Below are 13,530 nucleotides of genomic sequence, written 5' to 3'. Positions count from 1 at the left end.
CTAATATTATGTATTAGAGTTTCAACCTTAGTGGATGGACTCTAGATAATCATCCTACTTCTGTTATCCAATATAAAGAGGGACTCTGTAAAAGTTCAATTTTGTACTCTTTTACCTTTAATTAATACAACTTACTATTCTCAACAAAAAAAAACCCCACTACCTAAACTTATTTGCATGTGTTAACATAGTTGGAGTCATAATGTTAATTTTTGACAAAGTGAAATAGGAATATCATTCAAAAACTCTCCTTGATCAGATAAATCAAGCAATCCATGGAGAGTAAGGATGATCTTTTGCAATAGTCATTTCTATGATATTCTTAGCCCACATATATCCTTTGGCCAACAAACAAAGGCCATATGTAGAGCTAAGAAGTTAGCTTTTGGCATGGGGCAACAAGCAATACGTACCACATAAGAAGGTAGCCTAGACACTTTTTTTTGGGCATAAATGATTAAATTATATCAAAGCATTGTACAAAGAGAACACCATTTGATTTTGAGAAGGTAGCATAGACACCATGTGATATAATTTATGTCAAGTAAGAGGGGGTTCTATGGCATAAGAAAGTCTATTGTAGAGATCTCCTAAAAAAGGTAAAAGATCAACAGAGGAGTCATAAGAAAATCTACTATAAGAGATCTCCTTAAAAAGATAAAAGAACACCATTTGATTTTGAGAATCCCAAAATTTGTTTAGGGAGTCTAGAATCTAAGATAGGCAAAGAATTAAAAGAGCTCCTCAAAACAAAAGCCAAGTTCCAAATATCTAGAGTTTTTCATTGAATCTGTGGGAAGGGAATGATCCCCCTCCACATGTGAGCAATCTATTCAGAAAGTTGTGAGATGAAGGGTGAAACTCTAATATATGAAGGATTGTTTTCATAGCTGTGTTGCAACATTAACAAGCTCAATTGAAATCCATCTCCTTGCAAGTAAGACCCCAAAGACAATACACCCACTAGACATCTCTAGATTGAAAATCTTAGTTAAAGACGAAGCTTATGTTTTTCCATAACCTTCTCAATGTTCTATTACACTAGGTTAGGGATTGACAAATGCTAGAGCAATAGCATGTTCTTTTATTCATTACTATGGGAATAACATGTAGATATACCCTTTTTTTAAAAGATAATGTTTTGGTATGAAGTAAGATGTTACAAGCTCCAATTTGCCATTTGAATTGTGAATAAAGTGGAGGAACTAATTAAAGCAATGTAAACAGTGCTTTGATTTTGTGCCATGTTGATTGATAATGCACGGCCACCATACCTAGAAGAAGCAACCACAAAAAGGGAAGCACACAACCTTGGTCATTAATGGTCTCATATGTGGTAGTAATGTCTTGCTTGCAATGAAATATGCTCTCTTGGGCTTTTGCACAACATTTTGTTAAGTAGAGATGCTGCTACAATGAATGCTTTTGCTATGCAAGGAATTTGTTGGCTATGTTTGAGGTACACTAGGATATTTTTGTAATTAGAGCAATGACCTTTATGGAAAATGTGCAACCATGTATTTTTCCCTTTAAGTGGCTGAAAACATCTTTCTAATGAGAGATTTTTATCTCACACACACACACACACACACACACACACACACACACACACACACACACACACACACACACACACACACACACACACACACACACACACACACACACACACACACACACACACACACACACACACACACACACACACACACACACACACACACACACACACACACACACACACACACACACACACACACACACACACACACACACACACACACACACACACACACACACACACACACACACACACACACACACACACACACACACACACACACACACACACACACACACACACACACACACACACACACACACACACACAGAGGCACACGCACAGGCACAGGCACAAGCACACGCACACGCTCAAGCACGCGCACGCACACACGCACACGCACAAAATCTAGATTATATTGTGTGGTTCAAAACAAATAACTGACAATTCATTTTGACAAGTGTAAAAGCTAGGAGTATCTAGTGTAAAGAAGCTCGTAAATCTAGGGTTCTGTAACCCTAAAACCAGATAGTGTTTAATCTTTATCCCTCTCTTTCCCTCACCCCTCTTCATGGTGAGGATCATTTTTGCTATTGCCGCCTCCTCCCTTGATACCACACTGAAATTGGCTGTTTTAGATACCACTATGCAAAAGGAATGCTTCTTAGTTCTCCAAGATGACTAGCCAATCATCCCCTCCCATGGTTGATTTAGAAAAACCCACTACCTAGGTGCATCTTGCTATTGCATAATCGTGAAAGTAACAAATCAGTTTTGTGCATAATCTCAATAATGTAATGCCCCTCTTCATTTGCACTAACTATCACGATTAGTGGCAGATCTTAATCATGTTGCTGCCATACATAAGCATGATGTGGCCCATTCCTACCAACACAAAGGTACTGGCCGTTTCAAACATCATGTGACTTGACAAATCATAAACATTCATGGCTAAGTTTGGAAAATGACACCATGAGGACATACTTTGATACCTAGGGGCATCATACTACTGCAGGTAATTAATTTGTTTTGCTCATAATCAAAACAACAAAAAAGACAAAATATTCCTCTACATATACACTAACCATGATCAATGTTAGCTCCAAACAAACATGCTCCTGCATATGAAATCATGTAGATGTTTGGTGCAAAGATCCCTATACCATACATGTATATGCATGGATCAACCATCGAATATAGTAGGTGTATATACATATCCTTTTCTTATTCAAAAATAATTTATTCTTCAATGCCTTTATGGATTTTTTTGGTCCCATGTAATAGGAAATCTTGCAGCATAAGGTCTGAATACTCCCATTGGATCTCTAGCATGGGAGATGTCAAAAAATAGATTCGAGATTATGAATACCTAAATCATCAATTCTACTCAGGATTATATTGATCATGCTTATGTATAAACTGGCATTTTTATCTAATAGCCATTCAATCATGGTAGGACTATGTCAAGTGTTTTTGCCCCTTATATAATGGGCACCTCTCTTAGCTTTGCACCATATCTAGTCTCTATTTCTCAACTCTAGCCTATTGCTGCTAAGCTACTCACACAGCCAAAGGAAACAAGTATGTATTTTTTTTCTTCTTCCTCTATAGAGGTTTATGAGCTGAATTTGATGTGATAGGATGACAATTGGTGTTTGTTAGAAGTATAGCTTGAGAACCCTTGCTTATTGGTGTTTGTTAGAAGTATAGCTTGAGAACCCTATGTAAGCAAGGGTACATGAGGGAAGGTGAGGTGTGAATGGATTAGAGGATAGGGGAAACTCTAACCCTAGCTTCCAGTGGCTATATAAATAACCCTAAGGGACACTCTCAGTGTAGAAGAGAGACTATACCACTTGTACTTCAACTAAATAAGCAAGATCTTCTTCTTGTACTTTGTGAGCTCTCTTCTCCCTCTTGTGCACACTCCTCCATGCTTCAACCTTGATATTCCAACATGGTATCAGAACCATATTTAATCCATTAAGCTTCCCCTAATCGTATGTCAATTAAGGGCACAAGAAAATGTCATTCTTCATCTTAATCTCTCAATCTCCATAGCTAAATCTGGACTAGTAATCAATGGAGGACTTGGTGAGGGCATATTAGCTCCCCGTTTTGTATGGGGAGTTGTTCCCCACCTGACAGCATAGGTGCTCATCACTTCAAACCATGACATGCAAAAAGAGTAGCATTGGTGTTTTTCCCAAAGCGATGCAGTGTTCGACAGTAGCGTGTTTCACCAAATGGTATGGGTTGGATAAGGTGCAATCTTCACAGCTATCATCAGGCTTTGGTAGCCCCCAAAGTGGGCTACCACCATCTAAAAGGGTTTCCCAAAATTTCTTCCCTATTGGCTACTGTGGGCCAGAAACCCTAACTATCACCTCGACTGGTAGCCATAGCTAGAAAGCTTCATCCTTTATCATTTCAACTTTATTCATACTGGAAGTTACTAATAATGATTCCAATAGCTAATTAATCCTCTCTAGATTTTATTGTAGATCTAGAAGCTCCATCTCAGGGATGGACACACTTGGTGGACATCATTAAGTCTTGACATTTCACATCTCAAGTGAGGCATAAATTGTGAGATGAGTGCTTGTAAGCACTAATGCTACATTTCTCAGTCATTGCTTTGCTGATTATAATAAAAAATTTGAATGAATTTGAATGTTAACTCTAAGATATGAATGCCATTTAGCATTGCTAATTATAATAAAAAATTTGAATGAATTTGAATGTTAACTCTAAGATATGAATGCCATTTAGCATTTTATCACGGTCATTAATAAGTGCTTCTCTCATTAAGTGACATTGTAAGGCCATGTGTAAAACTATAAACACATAGACCATGCTTCTCTCCAACTGTTGTCTTGCTGACTTTTTAATCAAATTTTAAAATCACTTTTTAGCATGTTACTCATTTGGTTTAAACATAATTTCCTTTACACTTTTGCTCTTATTGCTCACCTTGTAAACGATTAAGAAACTGCCATTGCCTTGTGCAATTGGTAAGACCTTCCTATCATGGCTTATGTTGATGTAAAACCCCAAATCCATAAGTTTGATGGGAGAGAGTTTCACACATGAGAAGTATTAGTGAAATATAAAATGATGGAGAGGGGTTATTGGCCTTTTATCAAAGGGACCAAGGCCATTGACCCATCTAACCCAATAAATATAGAAGATGATGAAAGAGTCCAAGCTATAATAATGTTGCACCTAGATGAATCCTTAAAAATTTAGCAAGGAAGACAACTAGGCACACAATGAATATTTTGTCTTCAAAGAAGATTTTGAAGCATGCATTCTAGATCAATAAAGTCTCTTGCTCTTTTTTGAAAATCCAAGGCCTTGCCAAGCTTTTGAGATCATTTCCCCTTCACCAAGCCCATGTACAATAGAATGTACTTCCCAATTTCCCCATCACTTTGTAAAGAAGAAGCTAATATCTTAGCCACCACTTGGGAAACCCTAGAGTGGGCTACAAAAAAGAACAAGCCATTATATGTGGATGCCTTCATTCCTCCAAGTTACATTGAAGCATTATTCGCATCAAAGAACAACTAAGCATGGAAATTTGGTACCTATACTTTATAAGCATTCATCCCTATTGAAATGTGGCTTCTACTTTTAGGAGAAAAGGATCAATAAGTTGCTGTCTAGGAATAGTCGAGGCTTGCATAAGATGGTCTTTCATCTCTCTCTGGCACAACTCAATTATCGGGCCCATTCTCTATGCAGACTTTTGAAAGTGGAAGATGCCAATCCCCATATGGTTTATGTGTGACCACTAAATGACATAAATAACTTGATGGAAAAAGTGATGCCAAATTTTTATCTGGATGCATGAATTACTTCAGGCCATTCATAAAATGCACATGTGATGCCACGAGACATAGAGTTGGATGCAAGAACAATTCCATATTATGGTTTGACCATGCTTTGTGGTTTATACTTCACAATGTGGACAAAATATTTCTTGGAAGATATCTTTAGGAATCTATGATCCTTTTTTTCAAATGGATTAATGATGCACATAACTTTATCAAGGCCTCATTGGTGTTTGCCTACTATAGGGATCTAGTTCTCATGGCCATGAAAAAATCTCTTACACATCGTAGTGGGAGTCTACTTAGTCATCTCAAAAGGTGATGGTATAAAAGTTATCGACAAATGTATTCTCCCATCTCTAAGAAACAACAATCTAGACACTACCCCACAACCAACAAGGAGGACTAATCCATAGTCTACATTCCCCTCACGAGGGAGTAGATGAGGATATTGTGGTGCTTAAGCCAAAAAAATATATTTGCATTTTGTGGAGTTACATGAACCCTCTACTAGGCATGTAGCCTCATGCAATCTCAAAATATAGGGAGTTGCCTTAGATGATTGTGGTAGTACAACTAAAAAACAATTATTCAAATTTTGATGTAGGCTCAATTTGTGGAGTTACCGCATGGAAGAACTTTACAAAAGAAAAAGTACCCCAAAGTCTTTATCCATATCTTGTACGCAAATCAATGTGAATATAGTTTACTTATTACTATTTCCCATGAGTTAAAGATAGTATCAACTCCTACTCACCCATCGCTACCCTTCCTTATGGCCACATACAAAGCACATAAAGTGGGCATCAAATGGCTAATCAATGCCTCTAAATGTATGTACTCTAAAATTTCCATCTTAATTGCTTCATTATTGTTCTCATGCAAAGAAGTAATTCAAGAAAAATGCAAGGTGTTTAATAGCCATGTATTCCTCATTATTGGGATAAAAATCCAATCCTTTTGGGTTATTGAATCCACATTGGAATTCACTCACAACCTTCCACAAAGGATCTTTAGTGCTTGCTCTATTGACATAAAGAAGTGTAATGAGTGCATCCCTAATAATGGGACCAATGGTTTAAAGACTATCATAGCCACTATTATAAAGTGGGCTTTCAATTACACCAAGAAATATTACATAACATTTAATGGACTTCCTACCCATTGCCATAATGGAACTTGGTCCAAAGAAAAAGGATAATTCTCTTTTAATATGGAAGAAACCATCCAACTCAACCATTGGCTCATAGATCATACATTCATCCAACTTGGTCAAAAAGTTTTTAGAAAATCTTGTGGTAGCCCTATGGGTTTCTTATACTCACCTCTATTGCGCAATCTTTATCTATTCTACTTTGAATTCATGTTCTACCAAAAATTGGTCACAAACAAAAGTTGGGATCTACTTAAATGGTTTTCACATTGTTACATATATTATGATGATATTCTTCTCCTAAATATCCCCAACCCTACTATTTTCCTCAACATTCTCTCCACTAATAATAAGCCTTGTTTCCATATATACCCCAAATAATTTATTCAACTCAATTTCAGTGAAAATCAATTTCTTGTCTTCACAATAATGGGAGATATATAATAAAAAATCTTCTTATGTATAGCCAAAAAAGTATTTTTTGATGTCTTTCTGCAAGATATGCTTTCAATTTGGTAATTCTCTTACCTCGATTCCACAAATCTTCTCAACTTTCTATGCTCACATAGCCATAGCCACATAGCCCCCAGCTTCTCCCACCGGCCAAAGCAACACATCACCCAACTTCTCTCTTTCTTCCATGGTCATTCTTTTACCTCCATTCCATAGATCTTCTCATCTTTTTATGCTCACATAGCCATAGCCATACAATCCCCAACTTTTCTCAGCCATAGTCACATAGCACCCAACTTCTCTCTTTGTTTTGAGTATAGCCATAGCCACATAGGCCCTACTTCTCCAAGCCAAAGCTACATAACACCCGTCTTCTCTATTTTTTTTGTGGTCATTCTCTTACCTCCACTCAACTAATTACCCCTTGCGATTGGACAATTCTTCCCTTGGAATTGTAGGCCAATGCTTTCATGTTCTTAACTTCTCATATTTTTTAAAGGTTTTTACTTATTCTCTCGTATCAGACAATTTTTCTTTGAATCTTGTTAAGGATCAACATTTGAGAAGCTTGTCTACGACACACAAAGCTTCACATGTGGATGTGGGTGAGACAATGATGATTAAAAATTCATTGTTATGTCTTTTACATCACAAGATGTTCTTCTAAGTTCATGTATATAGTGCCTATATCAGTTGATTTGTATAGTTCTCTTGAGTTATCCATGTGGATGAGTGGATGCTTTATACATTAAAATTGAAGATCATACATGACATTCATAGCTCGTTGAAATTTGGGAGAGCTTCAAGGTTAGTGAGTCTTTCATGGTTTGTATCAATTTATGTTTTGGCTTATATATTCAAAACCACTAATATATATCAATGTTCCTCCATGGTCATTTGTAAGGACCTAAGGGAGGAATTTCTTAATTTCAATTTTAAAGAAGGATGGAATGAGGTGGGTGGGATGCACAAACGTGACATCTTTTTGTGTAGAGTGGCGGTCTCTAGTGTAACCTTCTGATACTTGATTGCACGTTCATCATTGTACATGCGCTTCTGTTACCAACATTAAATGAAGAAAGGAGAGCAATGGATTCCCTTGGAGTCCACTGAAGATATGGGACAAGGATTTGATATTCAAATTCATATACCAGGTGGAAGTGTTTGTACGAAAGAGCTTTAACTTTCGTATTGGTAGTAGAAAGATGAGCTTGTTTTAATACTAGCATTGTTTTGTTTTGTTTGGAATACGGATATTTCAAATATCATGCAAAATTTTCCCTCTTAGATAGGCAAAAGAATAGAGAAGAGTTATATGGTATTGAGTGCTTTGCAACAAGTCAAAATTTGTATGGACACAAATGATATATCAAAAAATTACAATCAATAGATTGATGATATTTATTTTTAAACTATTTATATGTATTTTAGATTCTCTAATATTATATATTATAGATTTTTTGTTCTTTTGTTCTTTGTACTTTTCAAAAACCTCTTAAAAAGTTTAATGGATTTTTAAAAACTAAAAATTTAAGTCCATTGCCTATATAAAGACCATTCAATTGGCCTCATTTTCATTTTCTAGCTCTCCAACCACTTCTCCTCTCCAAAGTACCCTTGCATTTGCCTCTCCTACACTCCTCGCACAATGGATCACACATTTTCCAGCTTTATGCAATTCATTCAAGGCATAGAGTACACTGGAGATCAAATCTCTACCGGATCTTTAGTCCCAATATCAAGTATTATGATATAGTATTATGGTACGGGCCAAGCTTGCAATACCCTATATAGTATATGAATAGATACCTTCAAGAGTATATTGTCAGCTTTGAGGATCTCATCGAGGAATTGGTGCCTTGCAATCTCTTGAAGAATATCAATGGTAAATTGGCATTTTATAAATGATTAGGTCATTTTTGTGCAAATCTCACTCTCACCTACTTCAAGCACCTCACTTCTCGACGACATCGATCAACATAGTATCAAATACCTCTCCTAGATGGCTGCCTTGTGAAGACCCCCTCCAATCATAGTGATTCTGAAGAGCACATGGGAGGGTTGCTGAAAGATGTCCTTGACTCAAAGCCTTCACCAGTGGTGGAAAATGCTAGAGAGAAAGTGGAGGCTGTAGAGGAGGTAAAAGTGCTAGAACTTATGGCTAATAGAGTTATACTTCCTGTGGAGAGCAGTATGGGAAGTGGCTAAGGTGAGCAGAAGGACGCACCATCTCACTACCACCGATGTAGATTGTTGCATAGATAGCATGAGGGAAGTTTTGATCACATTGATAAAGAATTTGTGTTTCTCCATTATGTAGAGAAATTTTTTAGAGTGAGGGAGGATGAGGCATCATTGATGCTAGCAATCACCAATGAATTCTCCCTTGTGTTTGATCATTTGTTTATTGCAGAGAATACATCAACCCAAAGCTTGAAGATATAGAGAGCACACTCATAGTTGCTGCCAACTTGGCAAAGCACGCCAAAATTGGCATCCAAGAGTTTAAAGTAGTGCAAGCTAGCTTGGTGGTAGGATAGGTTCCCATGTAAGAGCAGCAAGCCCCCTGATCGACGAGTTTAAGTCAAGTGTGGACTTGACCAAACCCTCAAAGATTGCCACTGATGCTGAGAAAGAAGTAAGTGTATCAATGGTCCATCTACACATTTTATGCTCAACCTCAATGTAGGCTATGCTCAACCTCAATGATTTTGCAAGTTGCCAAAAGGGATGGGGAATGTTCAAGAAAGATACCTCAATAGGGCACTACATTGGCCGGATCCCCCTTATAATGTAGCCATTGTCCATGCCACATTCACCCCAAATGGGTAGGCTCAAGTCTTTATCTTGAATACCCTATCAAAAGTTTTGTGTGCTTTCAGCATCACCTCGAATGTGCACAAGATAATTCCTATTAAAAAGGAGTTGATAAGGCATATTTTTGGTATACACATGTGTGCAAAAGGGTACTACAACTTGTGAGCATTGAAAAAGCCATAGGATTGCTCAACCAACCAACCTACAATAGACATTAAGTTTGGGTTGCCATTGGAGGCTAAAAAGAGGTGGAAGCATACCGACGAGAAAATCAAGCACTTGAATTTGGCCTAAAACCTATATTGAGCCTTGGCATTCCAAGAGAAGCCTTGTAAAGAAAAAAACTCATTGTATGCTCTAGTGTAATACAAATATATTTTCTTGTAATCTCTCTCTCAATCATATTTTCTATTTTTCTGTATCCAATTGGCATAATATTGAAGTCTTTTACAAATCATTGTTATGTGGTATAAGTGTTAATATTTTCAAAGTATAAGTCTTTTACAAGTCATGAAACAGTAGTTAGTGTTGTAAACAAGCTCAGTGTGGTGTTTGGTTCCTGTGAGAATGCCACAAGCCATCCCGCAACTGCCACTCCTTAGGGACCCCCTTAATCCCTGCATCATGAAGAGTGTCATGAGCCCAACAAGGAGGAGGCTCTATCTGTTGAAGTTTTTGGAAGGTCCACCGATGTGGCGGGGGAGCAATTGGTGAATCAGTGGCTAGGAACTAAGCTCCTCATCCGAAGAAGAGTCCTCAAGTAGCACAAGCTCTAGAGGAATAGTCGTTGGGGCCTAGGGATCTCGAAAAGTAGAGAAAAGTGCTATGACACTAGCAACGTCGCCACTCGCAAGACTAGGAGTTAACCACGGCTCCAAGGGCCAATCAAAAATCCAAGTTGTCATGAAACAACTGGATAAATACCAACCGAATGACGACCTATATAGCTTCATGGAGCAATTCGAGCAGGTTGGCGAGGCCAACAGCCTCACTGACCTTACTCAATGCTCGCAAGCATTCAGTCTATGCTTAGGCGATAAGGGAAGGAATTGGCACACAAGTCTAGATGTTGCTGAGCAAGCCAACTTTAATAGCCTTACAAATCTCTTCATTAAGAGATTCTCTGAGCGAGGGTACTCCGATAACTTGCTAGTGTGGCTGATGAATGTCAAGCAGAGGGACAAGGAAGATATCTGGGATTATGTGATCCATATGAGGAGTCTCTTCAAGAGAATCTCAACTGGTGAGCGACCAACTGAGAGAGTGGTGTCCATAGTCTTCATTAATGGAATACAAAGCGAAGAGCTCTACAAGGCCTTGGCAGGCAGCATGATGCATTGGCTAGGGTCTTTGAAGAGGCCATTAGAGTGGACGACTAGCTCAAGGAGAGAAACTCCCAAAGTTTGAATTGAGAGGACACTACCTCTAAGAATTCCAGGAGAGCTTCGACGACAAGCAAAAGATCAGGACCAAGTACTTAGGATAAAGGCAAGGGCATTGACTCAAGCCAAGAGCTAGCAGAGATGAAGATGGAGCTAGCTAGATTACAAGAGATGACAAGACAACCAACATGCCCTCACATCCAATGCATGTATTGTAGTGCAAACCACCTACCACAGTCGAGTGTCAGGTCCTAACCTTGTGCCAGTTGTGGTAGGTTCGGTCATGATGCCATGCATTGCAGACAGTTGAGGAGAATCTCGTATCTGCAACCATACAATCAACCTTACCTAGCAAATAGGTCACCAAACTTCTTCAGAAGGGGAGCCCCATTGGCTCTCCCGGTGCCCAATGACGCCAAGCTAGCCATTCCTAGGATGGAGATAAACCCTACAGGCATCCCAAGACCACCTAGACCCTATGTGACCCCATCCCCTGAGTGACACTCTAGTTCACTATGTGGAGGAGCCGAACGATGAAGAGCCTTATATACACCCCTACATCTCATGTGACGAAGAGGGCAATGCCGTTTTTATGGACTACTGACCAGTACCAGTGATGGCGTTAGATAGAGGAGAAGAGGTAGAGGCTTAGGAGGGTAGACCCAAGAGCACGTGTTGGACTTATGGTCACCCAGGATATATCTCTTCACGCTTCCCTAAAAGGGAGCTAGAAAATTGAGACAAGATTGATCAGCGATGTGCTGAATGTAGAATCACACATCTCTTTGTTGATTGCCCTAAGCAAAAGCCATCCTTTAACTCGGCAAATGAGCCATCATCCCCATTGGGGTTGTTCAATGTCAAGACACTTGATAGGAGGCCATGCCTATCCAATTGCGTGTCATGACCCGCACACAGACAAAGCAGGCTGGCATATCATTGCCACGAGGGCCCAACAACTTAGATGCAGCCTCAATTAGAAAGAAGAGCCATAGAAGAAGAAAGAAGAAACCAGGCGCAAAGGTCATGTTGAAAACAGAGAGTGCTACAATGTTGTGTGTTGGTATATTGATCCCATATTGGAAGATGAGATCAATGATCTCTCAAGGATGAGCACACCTGTGTCACCTCCACGACCAAAATCGAGAGATGCAAGTGCACCACAAGCAGTGTCGCATAGACAAAGCCTAAACACTACGGGCCAACGAATTAGTCAAGGCCATTGGCCAGGAAATGCAGGGACAGGAGAGTGACAAGAAGCTCACAATCTCCTCACCACACTGTGACCACTCCCATGATGCTAAGCCTAGGAGATATGCTTAGATAGCATTTGCCCTTGTGGCAAAAGCTGAAACAGTGGGTTGAAGGGTCAATGGAGTAGCTGTCGCTGACTCGCACCAACATGATTTAGAGATGCAAATACTAAGTTTGATGCTGCACTTAGTGCCAAAATCCTTACACGTCAATGCTTTTTGGGAGGGCAATGAAATGCATGCTGTCTTGCCAATCCTAGCTCTAGGCAACACCACAAGGAAAGGAATTGTAGACATGGGACCGCGAGTCAGTGTGCTACGCTATGCAGTGCTCCAGACTTGGGGTAGTCCACTAGTCAAGACGGCCAGGTTTAACATCACACACTGGCTAATGGGATGAAAGTGAAGCCGTTTCGTGTATTAAAGAATTGGCCAGTAAAGATTGCAGGAGTCCAATTCTTGGTTGATTTTATAGTCATGAAGGGAGTGGACTATGACATCCTACTAGGCCAATCTTGGATGTGCAATGCAAGAGTCATAGAAGACTGGGGCAACTATCTAATCTTCCTAGGCAATCGAATGGAAGCCGTAAGAGTAGAGATGGACACCTGGAAGACCACACTAGTCGACCTAGATGCCATCTCCACTATGCTGAAGGGAGAAAATCTTACGGGCCACTGACTGAGTATATCCCTTGCCTTGAGGAGGAGCTAGATTGGATGCATGTCCTTGCTACAATCAACCTGCCATTCTCAGACAATGAGGAATATAAGCGAGCTATTAAGGCTATTGGCAAGACCCGAGGGGAGCTCTCAGTGGCAATCTGTATGATGGCTAGGAGCACGCAAGGAAGACCCAACCCTATCATGTTCCAAGTACCGAACAACAAGTGAGAGCTCCATGAGATCTTGGAGCACCTGATCGACAAGTTGGCTGGTAACCCATCGGCAAACCTTAAACTACTCTTGAACGAACCAAAGTGGCAATGGTGGACCAAAGTGCACAACTTAAACTTGATGTACAATTGGGCCTTAGTCACCGACGAGAAGATGAGACATATCAAGACTTAGGAGAT

The sequence above is a fragment of the Lygodium microphyllum genome, chromosome 17, assembly GCF_053477565.2.
Source record: "Lygodium microphyllum isolate KBCC chromosome 17, Lygodium_microphyllum_v1.1.10, whole genome shotgun sequence".
In the NCBI taxonomy this organism is placed as follows: Eukaryota; Viridiplantae; Streptophyta; class Polypodiopsida; order Schizaeales; family Lygodiaceae; genus Lygodium; species Lygodium microphyllum.
Note: the sequence above shows the minus strand (reverse complement) of the source record.